Source organism: Panthera onca, chromosome A1, assembly GCF_046562875.1.
Source record: "Panthera onca isolate mPanOnc1 chromosome A1, mPanOnc1 haplotype 2, whole genome shotgun sequence".
Lineage (NCBI taxonomy): Eukaryota > Metazoa > Chordata > Mammalia > Carnivora > Felidae > Panthera > Panthera onca.
In genome coordinates this window covers 25460170-25480707 of record NC_138339.1, presented here as the reverse complement: position 1 = coordinate 25480707, position 20538 = coordinate 25460170, and the positions used below count along the sequence as shown (strand labels likewise).

Below are 20538 nucleotides of genomic sequence, written 5' to 3'. Positions count from 1 at the left end.
ATGTTTCTATTCTTTTGTTCTATAATCCATACCCATCCCATTCCTTGACATCCATCTCTACTCCCACTTTCTCCCAAATGTCTTCATGATAACCCCAGGTATGTCCATTTTCCCACTTTTTAAACTGTTCATAGCATTTACTATTGGCATTGTACTTCTGACCTCACAATTATATACTGTCTTGTACTATTCTTTGATTATTCCTCTAGGCTTGTTTCAAGGAAGCTCCTGAAGTTGCTTCACGCCAGGAACCGAGTTTGGTTTACTGTTGTTCAAGCACCTAGCATGTTGCCTGTACATTTCCTAAGAATCATGCTGAGTATATTCCAAATGCTCAGTAAATAAGTTTTTTTTTTTTAATTTTCAAAACATTTTTTAATGTGTATTTATTTTTGAGAGAGAGACAGACAGAGCATGAGTGGGGGAGGGACAGAGAAAGAGAAGGAGATACAGATACTGAAACAGGCTCCAGGCTCTGAGCTGTCAGCACAGAGTGTGACGTGGGGCTCGAACTTGGGAACAGCTAGATCATGACCAGGCCGAAGTTCGACACTTAACCAACTGAGCCACCCAGGCGCCCCTCAGTAAGTATGTTTTAATGCATTTGTACCTGAGTTCAACACAAGGGCCACCAACCCAATGGCTACCTTATCCATTAAGGGCAATCCTCCTCCACTTTTGGTTGGCTTCTTAAAGGAGATGCCAAAACCTACTCTCCCCCCATTCCTCTTGCCTGCCTCCCCTAAAGCAGGATGCCCTCAAGCTTCTTCTGGGAGTTCTGCAAATGTAGAATCCTGAGACTAAAAAACACCATAAACCATATCCTTTCTTGGAAATTTATAATGCATTTATTCATTTTTTAATCATCTTTTATTTTTAGGTATTGGAATGAGCAATAAAGACACAGTCCCTGTCTTCATCAAACTTAACCCATTAATACTTCTGAGAAGTCCCTGGTACAGAGACTTTAGGTTTGTTTAACTATGTTTTCCCAAAACCATACTCATTCCCCACCAACCCTCCCCAACTTTTTAAAGATGTTCTCAACAACATCCCATGGACCACATGTTTGACTTGGACAAGAAGGCCAGCCAATCAGGCTAAACTAAAAGTTTTGGGTGAAGGATAAAGACCTGATCTTTTTATTTCATAGTAGGAAGCTTGGTTCACCCTGAAGCCTCCTGAAAGAGCCTGATGTGCATGCAGTAACAGCTGTTCAAATGCATCCTTTTAAAAAACACTGTGGTTATGAGTAGGGTGGTCTCAATACACACTGATTTTAAAGCAGTTAGCTTACACTGTTCCCTCCCAGGCACCTAGAAATAACAACAGAATAATGATGGAAATGATAGAGTAAGAAGGTGGGGGAGTGGGTGGGCACAGACAAAGAGAGGTGGGGGCTGATGATTAGAAGTGCTGGTATGGGGGCTCAGTGCTCGTGGGTTGAAAGAGTCTTGCTAATACAGTTAGAATTAGAGTTGGAGCAAAGCTAATGGCTCAGAGAGGGAGAGAGCTTGTGAAGGAGGAGGAGGAGGAGGAGGAGGAAGGAATGGGGAACACAGTCAAGCAAGACCAGGAACATACTGTAACAAGGGAACACACAGGGCGGGAGAGGTGGGAGGCTATTGGGAAGAGCAGAATTCTTTCTCCGACATTTTATTACTCTACCATTTTTCTTTTAAGGCAGATGCCATATGCTTTCCATACTTCAGGAGGAGATGGGTAGATTTTAAAATGGACACCTTTACCCACCTGGGGTAAGAAGATGGGGGGTATGTTAAGAGAAGAGAGGAAGGGAGTGGGGGAAGGGAAAGAGGGAGGGAGGAAGAAAGGAAAGTAGGTGGAAGAAAGAAGGGAAAAGAGGGAAGGAGGGAGAGAGGAAGATTTATCCAAGTCACACATTTTGGAAAACTCATAATTAGAGGATTTAAGGTCCCTAAGGTCCCCTCCTACTTCAAGATGACAACTGATCACGGGATTGTATCAGGAGACCATTCCAGGGTCCACGTGTGAGGAAAGTAAATCCTCCACTGCCCATCACCCTGCCATCATGTTCCTCCTCCCCTTTTAGACTTCTCCAGCCCAGGGGCTGTGCAAGCAGACTGAAGCTAACCCCAACGCATGCGGCACCCCCAGGCCAGAGCCCGGGCCCTCTCCTCCACAGTCAGTTTCCTGGCTCCACACATCTGCGGAGCTCTGGGGCTTCCCCTCACGTAGCACCTCCCTGGGCTGAAAGGGTTGCCTGACTCCAACTCCATCTCTCCTGAGAAGACTTTCAGGTGCTGCTCTTCCTGGGGTGGCTGAGCATGGCTTAAGGCAGGTAGTCTTCCAAGTGCTTTGAACTGTTCATTGAACAAAATTTGTTGAGCTCTTGCTAAGTGTCAGGCTCAGAGAAGATATAAAATACGAACAAGTTGTAGGTTCTGGTTCGAGATAGTGACAGAAGATCCTGAACTCATCTCTTCCCACAGACGCACCAAGTCTATGGCTATATATGGAACAATTTCCTGGCAGGGGGGAAACCCTAAAAACTAGCAGACTGACAACTCCTTCACATCAGGCAAATCACAAAAAAACAGGTAGGAAAGGATAAAACATGATCTTGCCGTAAACCCCACCCCCAGGGCAGTAACCCACAACTGGGAGTGAACTCAAAAGAGCTGGGGAGGAAAGGGTTTGTGACCCACATTAGTCACCCAAACTTTTAAGACCAGCACCTGAGAGAGAAGCCCACAAACATCTAGCTTTTAAGTCCAATGGGGCTCATGTTTACAAGACCCATAGGGCTGTGATGATCTGAGGCATGGCTCCTTACAAGCTAGTGCACAGACTCACCCATCCCAGGTTCTGTGTAAAAGCAGCCCTTTGAAAAGCTCCTAGACTTTGTGTGAAAGAACTCATTTCATAATTGTAAAGTGTTGGTCTGAGGGGCAGGGAGCTTGCTGGGATCCTCTCTAGGAACAGAGGCTGGTGGACACCATCCTCCACACTCTCCCTGTCTTGCCAAAGCCAGCAGGTGCCATCTTGTCCACACACACCTCTTCCCCGCCCTTTTTCCTTTTTCTTCTTTTTTTCTCCTTTTCTTCTTTTCCCTTTTTTTGGCAAGTGCTGTCTATGCACTGGTCCTCTGCTGTACTTCAGAGCACCAGTATCTCCCAGAGAGGAGGTTCTACCTATGTCTGATGACCCAAGTTTTACATCTGGGGATCCGGTTTTTGTGGCTGCCACCCAGGGGCTCCCTGATTGCCTGACTTTTGCAGCCAGAGGGGCTTGTGTTCCTGGGACCCAGGGAACTGACAATTGGTGACACCACTCTGGGTGGCCAACCACTCCAGAGCACTGCACAGACAGCAGACTGAAATACACTCCCAGCCTTTCTGTGAAAGAGGTCTACTTGCTAGTCCTGGAGTTTTGGTCTTAAGGACAGGCTTCAGGTTTCACACACATTAGAGATGACAGAGGTATTCTCAGGGACTGTCCACCATCTATGTGCTCTCCCTCTGAATCGCTGTAGCTCCCCAGCATTTCACAAAAACAAACAAACAAACAAACAAAAAAACACCTGTACACTCACCTAGAGCCACAGTTTTGTGACTGCTGCACAGAGGTACTTTCAGGTCACCTGCTCTGGGACTTACACTTGCAGTCTTATGGGACCATATATATTTGCATTTTTTAAAAGTTATTGTCTGATGATCTGGCTTCTAATCAGCCTGAATGCAGGTGCTGACTGAAATCCACTTTGGGACACTGACTGGTCTTGGCACAATTTCAAATATTGGGAACTATGAAAAACAAACTAGGCTACTTGGATGCTCACAAAGGTTTGATGGACAACCAAGAGTTAGGGCAGGGTTGAATAATAAGCTTCATTTCTTACACAAAGCCAACCTTTTAAGACTCAGAGAAATAGTTGTTTCATCTCATGCATAGAAACCAACACAAAGAGTCAAGCAAAATGAAGAAGAGGAATATGTTACAAATGAAAGAATAAGATAAAACCTCAGAGAAAAAACCTTAATGAGGGGCATTCATTTTTTAATATACCCTCTCTGTAAAGAGAGCTTTCCTACTATTCTTCTTTTCTAACCTTATATTCTAATAAACTTTTGCCTACTGCTAAAACAAAACAAAACAAAACAAAAACCCTTAATGAAACAGAGATAAATAACTTACCTGATAAAGAGTTCAAAATAATGGTCACAAAGATGTTCATCAAACTCAGAAGAATGAATGAATACAGTGAGAACTTCAACAAAGAAAATATTTAAAAGTTTGAAAAAGAAGTCATAAAACTGAAGGATACAACAACTGAACTAAAAAATACACTACAGGGGTTTGATAGACTAGATGAAGCAGAGGAAAATATCAGTAGACTTGAAGACAGGGCAGAAGAACTCACACGATCAGAGCAGCAAAAAAAAAAAAAGTAATGAAAAAACATGAAGATACCTTAAGGGACTTATTGGACAATATCAAGTGAACTGACATTCACATTATAGAAGTCTCAGAAAACGAAAAGATAGAGAAAGGGGCAGAAAACTTATTTGAAGAAATAATGGCTGAAAACTTCCCTAACCTTGGAAAAAAACGATAAACAGATCCAGAGAGTTTCAAATAAGATGAACCCAAAGAGACTCAATACACATTATAGTTAAAATGTCAAAAGTTAAAGACAAGGAGAGATTCTTTTTTTTTTTTTAAGTTTATTATTTATTTTTGAGAGAGAGAAAGCATGAGTCAGGGAGGGACAGAGAGAGGGGGAGATCGAGAGAATCCCAAACAGGCTCTGCGCTGTCAGCACAGAGCCTGATACAGGGCTCAAATCCACAAACCATGATATCATGACTTGAGCTGAAGTCAGATGCTTAACTGACTGAGCCACCAGGCATCCCAAGACAAGGAGAGATTCTTAAAATCAGCAAGAGAAAAACAATTTGTTACATATATGCGAACCAGATAAGACAACAGGATTTTCAGCAGAAACTCTGCAGGCCAGAAGGGAGGGGCATGATATATTCAAAGTGCTGGAATAAAAAACAAAACAAAACAAAACAAAACAAAACAAAAAAAACAAAAACCCAACCAATAATACTCTATCTGACAAAGAGATAGTCTTCCAGACAAACAAAAGCTACAAGGAGTTCATCGTCACTAAACCAGCCTTATAAGAAATGCTAAAGGGATTTCTTTTTTTTTTCCTGATTTTGTTTTAATGTTTATTCACTCACTGAGAAAAAGAGACAGAGTGTGAGCAGGGAGGGGCAGAGAGAGAGGGAGACACAGAATCTGAAGCAGGCTCCAGGCTCTGAGCTGTCAGCACAGAGCCTGACGCCGGGCTCAGACCCATGAATCACGAGATCATGACCTGAGCTAAAGTCAGACCCTTAACCAACTGAGCCACCCATGTGCCCCTAAAGGGATTCTTTAAGCTGAAAAGAAAAGGTGCCAATTAGTAACAAAAACACATATGAAACTGTAAATCTCACTGATAAAGGTAAATATATAATAAAGGTAGTGGGTTAATCACTCATAAATCTGGTATGAAGGTTAAAAGACAAAAGTATTAAAAATAGCTGTAACTACAATGATTATAAAAATATGAAAAATGTAATATCAAAACTATAAAACATGTGAGGGGGAGAGTAAAGATATAGAGCTTTAGAATGTGTTCAAACTTAAGGGGTGCCTGGGTGGCTCAGCTGGTTAAGCATCTGACTCTTGATTTTGGCTAAGGTCATGATCTCACGGTTCATGAGATTAAGATCCACATCAGACTCTGTGCTGACAGCATGAAGCCTGCTTGGGATTCTCTCTCTCTCTCTCTCTCTCTCTCTCTCTCTCTCTCTCTCTCCCTCCCTCCTTCCCTCCCTCTCTGCCTCTCTCTCTCAAAATAAATAAATAAACATTAAAAAAAAAGAATGTATTCAAACTTAAGTTGCTACCAACTTAAAATAGACTATGTGTAAGCTTTATGGTAACCAACAAGCAAAACCCTACAGTAGATAAACAAAAACAATGAGAAAAGAATCTAATAAGCATATCACTAAGAAAAGTCATCAAACCTCAAAGGAAGAGAGTAAGAAAAGAAGAAACACAGGAGCTACAAAATGGCCAAAAAACAATGAACAAAATGGTAATTAGTACATACCTATCAATAACTGCCTTAAATTTAAATGTACTAAATTCTCCAAAAGATACAGACTGTCTGAGTGGAGAAAAAAATAAGACCCATGATATGTTGCCTATAAGAAATTTACTTCAGATATAAGGACATATACAGTCTAATAGTGAAGGATGGAAAAAGATATTCCATGCAAATGGAAACCAAAAGAAAGCTGGGGTAACTATATTCATATCAGATAAAACAGACTTTAAAACAACTGAAATAAGAGACAAAGAAGGGAATTATATATTGATACAGAGGTCAAACAAGAGATACAACATTAGTAATATTTATGCACACAACATAGAGGCACCTAACTATATAAAGCAAATATTAATAGACCTAATGGGAGAAATAGACAATAATACAATAATAGTAGGGGACTTTAACACCTCATTTACATCAATGGATAAATTATCCAGATAGAAAATCAGTAAGAAAACATCAGTTTTAAATAACACATTATACCAGATGACTTAACAGATATACACATAACATTCCATCCAAAAATAACACAAACGCATTCTTCTCAAGTGCAAGTGGAACATTCTCCAGTAGAGATAACACATAGGCCAGAAAACAGCCTTAAAAAATTTTAAGACTGAAATCATAGCAAGCATCTTTTCTGACCAAATGGTATGAAACTAGAAATCAATTACAAAAAGAAAATTGAAAATTCACTGGAAAATAAGGGGAGACTAACATGTCACTAAACAACGAATGGGTCAATAAGAAATCAAAAGCAAAATTTAAAAAAAGAAAAAACCCTCAAGACTAATGAAAATGGAAATGCAACACACCAAAACTTATGGGATGCAGGTAAAGGAATTTTAAGAGGGAAGTTCATAGCAATAAATGCCTACCTCAAAAAACAAGAAAAATCTCAAATAACCTAACTTTTCACCTCAAGGAACTAGAAACAGAAGAACAAATGAAGCCCAAAGTAGTAGAGGGAAGAAAATAAAACAGATAATGAGCAGAAATTAATGAAATAGAGACTAAACAAACAATACAAAGGATTAATGAAATCAACAGCTGGTTCTTTGAAAGGATAAGCAAAACAGAGAGGAGGCATTACCACTGATACCAGAGAAATAGATAAGAGATCACTAGGAAAAATGATATGCAACAAATTGGACAACCTAGAAGAAACATAAATTCCTAGAAACATGCAATCTTTTGAGACTGAATCATGATGAAATAGAAAATCTAAACAGACCAATTATTAGTAAGGAGATTGAATCACTAATTTTAAAACTCCCCATAGACATAAGTCCGCGACCAAATAGCTTCACTGGCGAATTCTATCAAACATTCAAAGAAGAATTAATACCAATCCTTCTTGAACTCTTCTAAAAAACAGAAGAGGAGGGAACACTTCCAAACTTATTTTACCAGGCAAGCATTATCCTGATACTAAAACCAGGCAGACACTACAAGAGAAGAAAATTATAGGCCAATATCCTTGGTGAACATAGATGCAAAAATCCTCACCAAAATATTAGCAGACAAAATTCAACAATACATTAAAAGAATCATCAAGTGGGATCAAGTGGGATTTATTCCAGGAATGCAAGGGTGATTCTACATCCACAAATCAATCAAGGTGATAGACTATATTAACAAAATAAAGGGTAAAAATCACATATGATCATCTCAATAGATGCAGAAAAAAACATTTGACAAAATTTAACAACGATTTATGATAAAAACTCTCAACAAAGTGTATATAGAGGGAATGTGCCTCAACATAATAAAAGCCATAAATAGCAAGCCTGCAGCTAACATCAATGTTTTAATGGTGAAATCTATAAGTGTTTCCTCTTAGATCAGAAACAAGACAAGGATGCTCTCTGATACCACTTTTATTAAACACAGTATTAGAGTCCCTAGCCATAGCAATCAGGCAAGAAAAAGAAATAAAAGGTATCCAAATTGGCTAAATAAAAAAAAAAAAAAAAAAAAGTAAAACTGTCAACTATTTGCAGATGACATGATACTATACATATAAAGCCCTAAATAAAGACTGTCAGAATTAGTAAATGAATTGAGTAAAGCTGCAGGATACAAAATCAATACGCAGAAATCTGTTGTATTCTATCTACTAGTAAACTATCAGAAAAAGAAATTTGAAAAATAATCCCATTTACAATTGCATCAAAAGAATAAAATATCAAGGAATATATTTAATCAAGGAGGTGAAAGACTTGTACACTGAAAAGTATTTGATATTGATGAAATAAACTGAAGAAGACACAAATAAAGGAAAAGATGTGGGTGCCTGGGTGGCTCAGTCGGTTGAGCATCCAACTCTTGATTTTGGCTCAGGTCATGTTCCCAGAGTCATGGGATCGAGCCCCATGTTGGGCTCTGCACTGAGTGTAGAGTCTGCTTGGGATTCTCTCTCTTGGGATTCTCTCTCTTTCTCTCTCTCTCTCTCTCTCTCTCTCTTTCTCTCCTTCCCTCCCTCCCTCTGCCCTTCTCCCTGACTTGTGTGCTCTCTCTAAAATAAAAAAAATAAAATACATAAAAAAAGAAAAGACGTTCTGTGCTCATGGATTGGAAGAATCAATATTGATAAGATGTCCATACTACCCAAGCAATCTACAAATTCAATAAATCTCTATCAAAATTCCAATGGCAGGGCACCTAAGTGGCTCAGGTGATTAAGCATCTGACTCTTGATTTTGGCTCAGGTCATGATCTCTTGGTAGTGAGACAGAGCCCTGCATCAGTATCCACAATGAGCATGGAGCATGGTTGGGAATCTCTCTCTCCCTCTCTCTCTGCTCCTCCCCATTCATGCTTTCTCTCAAAATAAATAAATAAACTTAAAAAAATTCCAATGGTATTTTTCACAGATATAGAACAAACAACTCTAAGTACTAAGTACTCTAAGTACTTTGGCTAGTCTGAATAGCCAAAGCAATCTTGAGAAAGGAGAACAAAGCTGGAGGAATAACACTCCCTGATTTCAAACTATATTACAAACGTATAACAATCAAAGCAGTGTGGTACTGGCATAAGAACAGACAAATAGATCAGTGGAACAGAACAGAGAACCCAGAAATAAACCCACACATATATGGTCAATTAATTCATGACAAAGGAGCCAAGAATATACAACGGGGAAAAGATAGTCTCTTCGATAAATGCTGTTGAGAAAATGGACAGCAACACTGAAAAGATTGAAACTGGGCTACTATCTCATACCACACACAAAAATTAATTCAAAATAGATTAAAGACCTGAATATAAGACCTGAAACCATCCAAGAAGGAAATATAAGCAGTAAGCAACTTGACCTTGGTATTGGTAATGATTTTTTGGATTTGACACTAAAAGCAAAGACAAACAAGTAGGACTACATCAAGCTAAAAAGCTTCTGCACGTCGAAGGAAACCAGCAACAAAATGAAAAGACAACTTATTGGATGAGAGAAAATATCTGCAAATCATACATCTGATAAGGAGTTAATATCAAAAATATATAAAGAACTCATAGAACTTAATACCAAAAAAATAAAAATTTTTAAAGCTATTTTTAAAAATCCAATTAAGAAATGGGCAAATCTAAAAAGACATTTTTCCAAAGACACAGATACATTAAAAGATGCTCAACATCACTAGTCACCAGATCTATATCTATATCTATATCTATATCTATATCTATATCTATATCTATATCTAAGATATATATATATTTTAAGGTAGGCTCCATACCCAACATGGCACTTGAACTCATGACCCTGAGATTAAAGTAGCATGCTCTACTGAGTGAGCCAGCCAGGCACCCCCTCAGAGACATACAATGCAAAGCCACAATGAGATAACATCTCACACCTGTCAGAATGGCTTTTTCCAAAAAGACAAGAAATAACAAGTATTAGAGAGGGTGTGAAGAAAAGAGAATCCTTGTGCACTGTCGGTAGAAATGTAAGTCGGTGCACCCACTCTGAAAAACAGTATAAAAGTTTCTCAAAAAATTTAAAATAGAAGTATCATAAGATCCAACAATTCCAATTCTGGATATTCATCCAAAGAAAATAAAAACAGTAACTGAAAAGATACATACACCTGCATCTTCACTGCAGCATTATATACAATAGCCATGATATGGAAACAATCTAAATGTCCATCAATGGGATGAATGGGTAAAGTAAATGTGGTGTGTATATACAACGAAATAGTACTCAGGCCTTTCAGAACCTGAGCCCTGCATTGGGTCCTGCACTGACAGAGCAGAGCCTGCTTAGGATTCTTTCTCTCCTTCTCTCTCTGCCCCTTCCCTGCTCACGTGCACACACTCTTTCTCAAAATAAACATGAAAAAAAAAAAAAAAAGGAATGAAATTCTGCCATTTGCAAGAACACAGATGGACCCTGAGGGCATTATGCTAAATGAAATGAAATAAGTCAGACAGAGAAAGAGAAATTCCATATGATCACTCTTATATGTGGAATCTAAGAACAAACAAATGAAAAAAAAATGCATACATACATAGAACAGACTGGTGGTTGCCAGAAGTAGGGGATTTGGGGGTAGGTGAAATAGGTGAAAGGAGTCAAAAGGTACAAACTTCCAGTTATTAAATAAGGAAGTCATGGGGACATAATGTACAGCACAGTGACTCTAGTTAATAACACTCTATTGCATATTTGAAAGCTAAGAGTAAATCTTAAAAAGTTCTCCAACTCCTGAGTATATAATCAGTCTCTCCTCAAGGTCCTGGGGCAGATCTTCCTGCCCATGGGTCCTGTTTCCACGCTTTAATAAAATCACCTTTTTGAACAACAACAAAAAAATCACAAGAAAAAAAAAATTGTAACTGTATCTGGTGAGGGATGCTAACTAGTCTCATTGTGGTGACCCTTTCACAATATGTTCAAATACTAAATCACTATGCTGTACACCTGAAATTAATATATATATTGTATGTCACTTATACTTCAATAAAAATAAATTTTAAAAAATACAAGCGGGTGGGAACACCTGGGTGGCTCAGTTGGTTAAGCGACCGACTTCAGCTCAGGTCGTGATCTCACAGTTTGTGAATTCAAGCCCACGTCGGGCTCTGTGCTGACAGCTTAGAGCCTGGAGCCTGCTTCAGATTCTGTGTCTCCCTCTCTCTCTGTCCCTCCCCTGCTCATGCTCTGTGTCTCTCTGTCTCTCAATAATAAATAAATGTTAAAAAAATTAAAAAAAAATACAAACGGGTCAAGGTCTAGGTCCTCAAAAAGTTTAGAATCCAGTGTGGTCAGGAGCAGAAGAGGCACCTCTTGAAAGGCACCTGAGAACTCAAAGGGCTCCTGGACAGAGCTGCCAGCAGAATGACGGACAAGACTCACAAAACTGGGGCACCTGGGTGACTCAGTCGGTTAAGTGTCCGACCTCGGCTCAGGTCATGATCTCGTGGTTCCCAAGTGCAAGCCCTGCGTTGGGCTCTGTGCTGACAGCTCAGAGCCTGGAGCCTGCTTTGGATTCTGTGTCTCCCCCTCTCTCTGCCCCTCCCCTGCTCATGCTCTGTCTCTCTCTGTCTCTCAAAAATAAATAAATGTTAAAAAGAAAAAATGAAAAAAAAAAAAAAAGACTCACAAAACTGACAAGCCCCTGGCCTGCACAGTAACCGCTGTGGGCAGAAGGGACCAGACACGTGGAATGAGTTAGACGGACAGACAGGAGCTGGAATTAACAGAGTAATAAAAACAAGAGTGAATTCACCTCAGGAGCTGGAGCACTTTATAGGCATGAGGTTGGGCTGACAGGGCCCAGCTGACTCCTTCTGACGCGGGGCCCACAGGACAACAGCCCAGTGCAGCTGGTAGCGGTGTGGGAAGGGGAGGAGCCGAGTCAGAGCTGGCCTCCTAGGCGGTGAATCACAGCCTACACACACTCGCTCTGATGTTCCAGTTGGATTCAACTGATAGCAAAACCACCTTGAGCATTCTCTTCCCCTTTGAGACTTGTCCTCAAGTGTGTGCTGAGTGTCCCATCAGCCAATAAGCTGTTAGCCTCTGGGAACCACCATTAACATATTCTTAATACATTGCAACGTGTTGGCTCTTGATGACGCTGACTTGATATGAAATAAAATTCTAAGATGTACATACTCGGTGGTGCTTTTCCCCCCTTTCTTTCTATTTGCTTAATTAACTGGATTACTCATTGAATTGAGGGTCCTTCTAACTCTTGCTCCTGGGGGACGCTGTGTCTTTTCCTCAGCCACCCAGCCTGGCAGTCGTGCTCCACTGACTTGGAAGGAGTGACTCCCCCATGTGGAAAGCAGTGCCCCACCTCCCACCAGCCTATAGTGAGGACAGCCAGGACCAAGGTCACAAGCCAGCAGAGGTATGGGTGTTCTCACCCTGGGCTGTGGATCTTCAGGAAAGATGCACAGATGAGTAGTTTAGCTAGCTCTCAGCAGGTGGGCAGCACTGAGAGGCCAGAAGCAGCAAGAGGACATCCAGGGGTGTGTGGCAGGGCCACGGGTGCTAGGCCAGACTGGTGTCCCCTAGATCATCCCTGTGAAAGACCCTGGCTGTCATCCCACAGTCCACCCAGACTCCTCTTCTCTTGTCTTGATCTCCCATTGACTCCTTGGGGTGCCTGATATACTTAAATTCTTTTATCAAATAAATTATTATTATTGACTTTAAATTTTTTTTATTTTATTATTATTTTTTTAGTGTAAACTTTATTTGGGAGCAAGAGAGAGGGCACACACAAGCAGGGGAGGGGCAGAGAGAAAATCCCAAGCAGGATGAATCCAGCAACAGGGCTTGAGATCATGACCTGAGCCAAAATCAAGAGTCAAATCTTCAAATGATTGAGCCACTCAGGCACCCTTATTTTATTATTTTTGAGAGAGAGCGAGCGAGCATGAGCGAGAAAGAGGGGCAGAGAGAGACAGAAAGAGAGTGCAAGAGAGAATCCCAATTAGGCTCCACACTCAGTGCAGAGCCCAACGTGGGGCTCAGTTCCATAACCCTGGGATCATGACCTGAGCTGAAATCAAGAGTCAAATGCTCAACCGACTGAGTCACGCAGGTGCCCCTATCCAATAAACTATTTTTATGCTTCACTATTTTTATGCTTTAAGCATCCAAAGAAGATGTTACTCCACCAAGCACTAGGTGTCCCCACAAGCCATGCAGCAGCCACAGGACCCCGTGTGGGCCCTGAGGGAATGGCTGGTCAGCACCAGTGTGAGGTCTTCCCAAGCTCCCCTCTCTCTCTTCATTTTACTTAATTATCCACCAAATAGTAACAAATAATAAAATTGGTGGGTAGTTGCTGGGGATGTGGTGATGAACGAGCTGGAACAGTCCTTACTCTCAGAGAGCTGACAGCCTTTCTCAGGGTGTACAACCGGTCTTTAGAAAAATTCTGAAATGTTCTCATTCTCAAAGGTGTCTTATGTCAGTGGTAGAAAGCATGTGACCTCGAGCTCTGCACAGACACATGCAGATGCACACCAGGTCCCGAAAACACCCGACCGCCTATCCCCAGAGTGCTTGACCTGCACTATCTCCTTTATTGCTGGCCTTGTCTTTCCCCATCACAACTCTTCTCTGTCCCATTCCTATGAGGTCTAAATCATAGTCATTAACACATGAGAGGCCAGCATTTTGATACTCAAGGCTTTATTTATTTTTTTTTAATGTTTGTTTATTTTTGAGAGACAGTGTGTGCGAGTATGCAGGTGGGGGAGGGGCAAAGAGAGAGGGAGACACAGAATCGAAAGCAGGTTCCAGGTTCTGAGTTGTCAGCACAGAGCCTGACGTGGGGCTCGAATCCACCAACCGTGAGATCATGACCTGAGCCAAGTTGGATGCTTAACCAACTGAGCCACCCAGGCACCCCTAAAGCCTTTTTAAGTAATCTTTTTAAGAAGCATGGAGACAACAGTCTTCTGTAGCTAATACCTAGGCCCCCAAATTTTGGCCCTAATTCTCAGAAAAGGAGTCCAAATGGGCAGTTGTATATGGCCACTTCAAATTATTTTTTTTTTAAGTTTACTTATTATTTATTTTTAGTGAGAAAGAGAGAGAGAGAGAGAGAGCGAGCGAACTGAGGAGGGTCAGTGAGAGAGAGGCGGAGAGAATCCCAAGCAGGCTCCAGGCTGTCAGTATCGAGTCCTATGCAGGGCTTGAACCCACAAACCATGAAATCATGACCAGAGCCAAAACCAAGAGTCAGACACTGAAGTAACTGAGCCTCCCAAGTGCCCTGACACTTTGAATTCTTAAGAGCAGTGGGTATTCCTGCCTGTTCTGCCTGTCTTCCCCCTCTTCTCCCTCACTGCACAGACCGCTCAGGCTATCTTAGCCACTGCTAATATCTGCCACTCAGAAGCTGCTACTCCATTTCACAGAGAGACTGGCAAATCGTTTCTGGAAAGGGGGGGGGGGGGGGCACAGCTTCCCTTCCCAAAGAAGCTATCATTCACATTAGGTTCAGTCCTTTTTAAGAAGGTTTACACTGAGGGAATAAAATCTGTTAACTTCCGTTGTCCATTTTCCCCTGCAAAATACACAACACATCGCCTAGAGGTTAACAAGAGAGAGATAAACATCTAAAGTCTAGTGATGCATGCACTTGGCACCTTCAGGAGCCAAGAGTGCTCATAAGAGGAAAGAGGGAAACAGAATGCAGCTGTCTGATCAGCTTCACTGTAGGCGGCATTTGCACAAAACAGGGTATCCTATGTTTGCTACCTTCAAACTCTGCGAGCACCACTTCCTCCAAAATGCTGGTCAAATGGCCATTGTAGACTTCCAGTCCAAAGAAACTTCTTCAGGCTTAATATTTCCGTTTCTACCCCAACTCATTCTTCTCATGTCATAATTTGCTCCCATCTACAATGAAAACAAAAACAAAAACATCCAGAAACGGTAGTCGAAACGAGGCAGTTCATAACCCAACACAAATAAGGAGTTGTTGCTTGTCATGGATGATGAACTAGACCACAGGTTCTGAACGTCTGTGGTTTGTCCAGAGGGTGGAGCCTGGGAAACCTCCAAAGGGCGGCTGTGGATGCCGCTACCCTGTCATTGACTGCACTGCCTGTAATTTTCAAGCAGGATGCCCCACATCACACAACACCAACATCCTTCTCTGCGCTTTTTATAACATAATGCTGAGTTTTTGCTGAACAAGCCCTCACTTGTCCAAGCCTCAGTTAGTCTGTTGTATAACATATGTAGATTGGTATTTTTATTGACTTTTGAAACACTCCAAATGTTGTTCAAGGAGGAGTTTGGTGTCATTTCACAGAAACACTTAAGTCATCCATTGCAAACACTGGAAGAGACTAGCGATTTTGTAATTTAACCTACTCATCTATCCAGTGTGGAAATGAGGCCAGGAGAGGTAAGTATCCCGTTTAAGTCTCTTCAGATCATTCCAGAAAGAGTCATAATCAGAATCCAGGCTCTCTGACTGCTGAACCAGAGCTCTTTTCACTTGGAGAGACCAAAGTACAAGATTTAATTTTTTAAAGGCATGCGCTATTGGCCATGGTAAGAGAAAATGAGAACAAGTTACTTAAAATACAGAAAGAAGGCAGAAGCCTGATGATAACCAATTAAGTTAACACAGCCTCCCAATTAAACCATCCATACAGAAGCCGAATTGTGGAATTTGAGTTCCTCTGCTCTTCTTCCAATAGAATTACTAATAAGCTGCTGGGCGACCCAAAGGGGAAGAAAGAGAACAGAAAAAAAAACAAAAAAACAAAAAAACAACCACATCCTAGAGCCTTGAAAGTCCAGCCTCGGAGCCCCCAGGCTTGGCACAAAGGGATGTCCCTAGGCCTCCCTTTCCTCCAGTGGCCCATGGCTTCAGGGGACATTGGAGCCCCTCATCCCTGTGGTCCATATCAGGATGGGGCAGAGCGGGGGGGGGGGGGGGGCGGGAGGGGGGCCTCAAGTCCCTAACAGCTGTCCCCTCCTGAGGACAGCATGCAGGTCAATGAGTGACTGGTTGCCAAGGGCAGCCAGCAGAGGCTGAAAGGTACTGCATTAAGCCCAGCATCATTATTATTAAACCTACAATTTAAAACCAATTACGCTTTGCAGAAGACTGCAGCCTCCATTTAAACCACTCCTGGAGGAAAATAAAAAGCCCGTTACACAGAGTTCAAGGCAAGCTACAGAAGCGCTTATGCCACATGAAGCTGGGATTCAAGCACAAATTAATAATCATAACCCTGGGGTTCCCACTCAGAGAGAAGCAGAACAATGGAAAGCAAATGCTAGAGAATAAAAACAAAATGCAAACATCCTCCTTTTACCAAACAGCAGCTAGATTTCCTGGAGATTTCAAAATAAATTTACTTACTTCACTCAGAGGGGGAAAGCCTGACGTGTAAATCAGAGGTCCTGAGCTAGCAGCCAGGCTCTCCCTACAGTGCTGGCTGGAGGGGGGCGGGTGGTGGTGGGAAGAATCACTGGCTAACATCTAGAAATTAGGATTCTCCATGTAAAAAGCCTGGACTTGCAGCTTCTCTTGACAAATCAGACTATCCAGGAACGCTGTGGCAATGACAATCTAGAACCATCCACTGCCTTCTGACACAGAACCTGTGCATCCTATCATCTCATAAACGGTTACAAAAGAGTGGAATCATCCTTACAATGGCATCTCTATCAAAAATTTTCTTCCACTTGTCCCACTTCACTTATTTGTGTTCTCCATCTGACATATCTTAGATATTTGATTGATTCCTATCCCAAATCTCCTTCAGGAGACAAGTATTCTGCAGCTGCTGAAAGTATCGGTCATAAAGAAAGTCAGTTTCAATTTGAATGATATTTATCAAGTGTCTACTGGGTTCAAGAGACCGCACTGGGCCTTGGGGGAGGGACTCAAAGATAATTAAGGCCCATCACTTCACTGTGGGCATTCCAGCTCAAAAGACTGGGCAAAACCCTGGAGAATATGATGTCATGAGAAAGGCATAAACCACTATGGGGTTCAGAAGAGGCAGAAACCACATCTGGCTGGGACTTCAGGAAGAGCTACATGGAAGAAACAGCATTTGGAATGGGCTTCCAGGAAGGGTGGTATTTTGAAAAGTGAAGAAGGAAAGCAAGAGAGATCAGCAAGCACAAGGTGAGCATTTGCAAAGGCTCCAGGCACCAGGAGTGTATAGGGAACAAGGAGTAACCCTCCCCCAAATGTGTATAAACTTGGAAAGAGAGGAGTTGGGTTGTTCAACTTCTGGGTTCTGTTCCCACCTCCTCCCTTAGCCCAACTCCTGCAGAGACAGAGGTGGGATCTTAACTCCCCGATGACAAATGAATGATGCAGAGGGGCCACCCTCACAGTCTTTTGCAACAGGAACACCCAAACCACCCCCACAGATGCTGATGCCACAGAATGGGGTTCAGGCTCTATATTACCAATTGGCAGTGCTAGCTGCTGGTGGAGGCTGTTATTTAGCACAGCACCAACTGGGACCCAGGCCCCTGCTGGGGGATGCCCCTGTATGTGGCAGGGTCCCTGCCTTCATCAAAAGGAAACTGACAAGCAGAAAATTAGTAGCCATGTGGGTTTAGCATCATCTGTCTAGCCAGTTGCTTATGTAAAAAGCCTTGGAATTCAGATTTGATTTCCCATCGCATCCATCCTCAAAACCCACAGTCTCTGCTCTCAGAATGCATCCTGAGTCTAAACTCTTATTCTCAGCACCAATGTCATCATCTCAGCCCAAGTACCCTAGATCTGGACTGCTGTGAGAGCCTCCCCACTGGTCTCCTTGCTTCTGCCCTAATCCCCTAGAGTTGATTCCCCACACGGGAGGGAAGGTCAGGTTTATCATTCCACTCTTCTACTTACAGCACCAAATAGCATCCCATTATACTTGGAATAGAATCTGAAGTCATCACAGAGCTTTCCAAGGGCTGCATAACCTTACCCCTGACCACCTCTTCCCCTCATCTGCCACCCTACTCTCTCTCTTCACTCCAGCCATGGTCATTCAGATATTTACCGAGTGCCTCCCAAGTGCCCAGCAACCACTAGGGCTAGCAACACACCAGGACCAGCGACCATGGGGATAGGGTCTTTGTCTACTTTGTCCACTGTAGTGTCCCCTGCATATGGACAAGTGTTTGGCACATCACAACTGCTCACTATTTGCTGAATGACAGAATTAGGGGCGAATCTGTTGGGCCCTGCCCACATGAGCCAGCAGAGTTCAGAAAAGGAGGAAATGGTTGAACCAAGGGAGGCAAATCGAGGATGAGCTGGGCTCTAAGAGCCACCTGCCCACCTGCAATAGAGGTAAAGGCAGACAGGACCAAAGGCTTTTTCAGGTGGGAGAAAAGCCATGGCCCAAAGTATAGAGGTGGGATCTAGGGTAGCAGGGGCTGGAGTATAGAAGTGGGATCTGGGGTAACAGGGGCTAGAGAGGGCAAACTGGCCCAGGTGAGCCTAATGGTCAGTTCCAGGGTGGGGCGGGGGAGGGGGGTGGCTTTCAGCCAAAGATGAAGCTACAAAGGAAGAGCAGGACCAGCTGCCATGGTTTCCAAGAGCCGGTCGCTTTAAAAATCACCTGCTGGACAGCACTCCATCTCCAGAAATCCTGATCCAGGTCCTGTACCTCTAACAGGTTTGGGAACCACTCTGCTGAGAATCCTGTAATCCTAAAGATAAACGACATCAGAGCAGGATGCCAATTTTCTAAGTAAGTCTTATACTCTTATGCAGCTGAGAACCTCTGCCAGAAGGGGAACCCGGGAGCTAAGTCTGGGGAATCCTGAGGGTGGAGAAAGCCCGTGGGGCAATCCAAGGACACTCAAGGGAATGCAGGGGGCAGCAAGATGATGACGTTGGAATCACACTGTCGCCTTCTTTATTCTTGAATCAGCCAGACATGATTGAGATAGAGCTCAGAGATAGACCCCTCTGAGCTTCGTTTTCTCATCCACTCACCTATTCTACTCATGGAAAAGAAACAAACATAAGTGGACCTACTTGGTGTCACTGATCTAAGCCAAGGGAGAAAACATCACTCCTGCTACTCAAGGTGTATTCATTTCCACCAGGAGCCAGAAAAGCTGAAAAGCTGAACAGCTAAAAAACAGTAAACCCCACCTCACAGAGTTGTGGGAGGAGTTAAAAAGAGAAAATAAATTGAGGTGCCTGGGTAGCTCGGTCAGCTAAGCATCCGACTCTTGGTTTAGGTTCAGGTCACGATCTCACAGTTCATGGGTTTGAGCCCTGCGTCAGGCTCCATGCTGGCAGCACAGAGTCTGTGTGTGATTCTCTCTCACCCTTTCTCTCTGTCCCTCTCAAAATAAATAAACAAACTTAAAAGAGAGAGAGAGAATATAAATGAAGGGCCCTGTATACAACAGAGTCAACAAAGTCACTTCTACCTTGCTTGCTTAGGACTGCATTAAGCGCGGAGGGGCTGGTGCCTCCCAAGATCAGGGTTATTCTAAATGCTATTCCAGGCCTGAGCACCACTGTCTTAGAAGCAGTGCTGGAGAGAGACACCAAATAGGACAGGCAACCCACAGCAGACATTCCTGGAGCAGAGAGCCCAGCGGCGCTGGAATTACATGCACAGATAACGTAAAACCTAGAATTGCAATGCACAGATAACCTAAAACCTTTAAGTCTATGGTTTCAACCTCTACCCTAACCAAGCGTGTCATCAGAACTGCTGACGAGCAGCAAAGGGGAGAGATTTAAATTTCATCTCCTTTTAATTTCCCCACCCACCCCCTGCCAGGGATGCCTACAAGCAGGGAACAGCGTACCCAGAAAGATGGCCAGAAGGCAGGCAACAGGAGAGAAACATCACAGATTCTCCCGCCAGGAGGAGTCAGAAAGACCCACAGCCCCCTGTGAAGAGCATCCCCAGGGTCAAGGCCAAGAGTAAGGGGAAGAGCCATAAGCCCTGTGCACTCTGGGCTTTATTTTGGCTTCAATCAGAGCAGTTTTGGTTCTCTATGTTAGGAATATATGTTATGTTTTGAAAACGGGGAACCATGTCTACAACAGTGTGATGGCCATTGATCTGGTCCACCGTCCATTTCACAGAGGAAGAAAGGGGCGGGGGAGGGGAAGTGATGTGTCCACAGTCACACAGATCATTTGTGACAAAGTCAGGTTTAAAATCCCAGTCTTCTGACTCAGGTCATATTGGCAACTAAACAACAGCAACAAAGCAAAAAAAATGAAGATGTTGTGGCAGGACAAGGACCTTACTTGTCTGATCAAAAGCTTGATTCTCACTCTGGGAAATGGGCCTAGCTCTCCCAGGTGGCTTGTCTGAGCAAAGTCAACCAGCTTACCACGAATAGAGCTGACCAGCCACTTCCAGAAGGAATCTCTGCAGTCAAGAATCAGCCACCCACT

General features: G+C 42.8%; 1 protein-coding gene across 4 annotated transcripts in view; it reads right to left on the bottom strand.

The window, feature by feature from the left end:
* PDZD2 (PDZ domain containing 2) overlaps nucleotides 1–20538 on the bottom strand; it is a 361998-nt gene that overhangs the window by 259533 nt on the left and 81927 nt on the right. For 3 of the 4 annotated variants that reach the window (XM_060634411.3, XM_060634416.3, XM_060634417.3), the window contains exon 2: nucleotides 14883–15023. The exons of the other annotated variant lie outside the window; for it this stretch is intronic. The gene's annotated coding sequence lies outside the window, so the exon portion shown is untranslated. The remainder of the gene's footprint in view (nucleotides 1–14882; nucleotides 15024–20538) is intronic. 4 annotated transcript variants of the gene reach the window in all.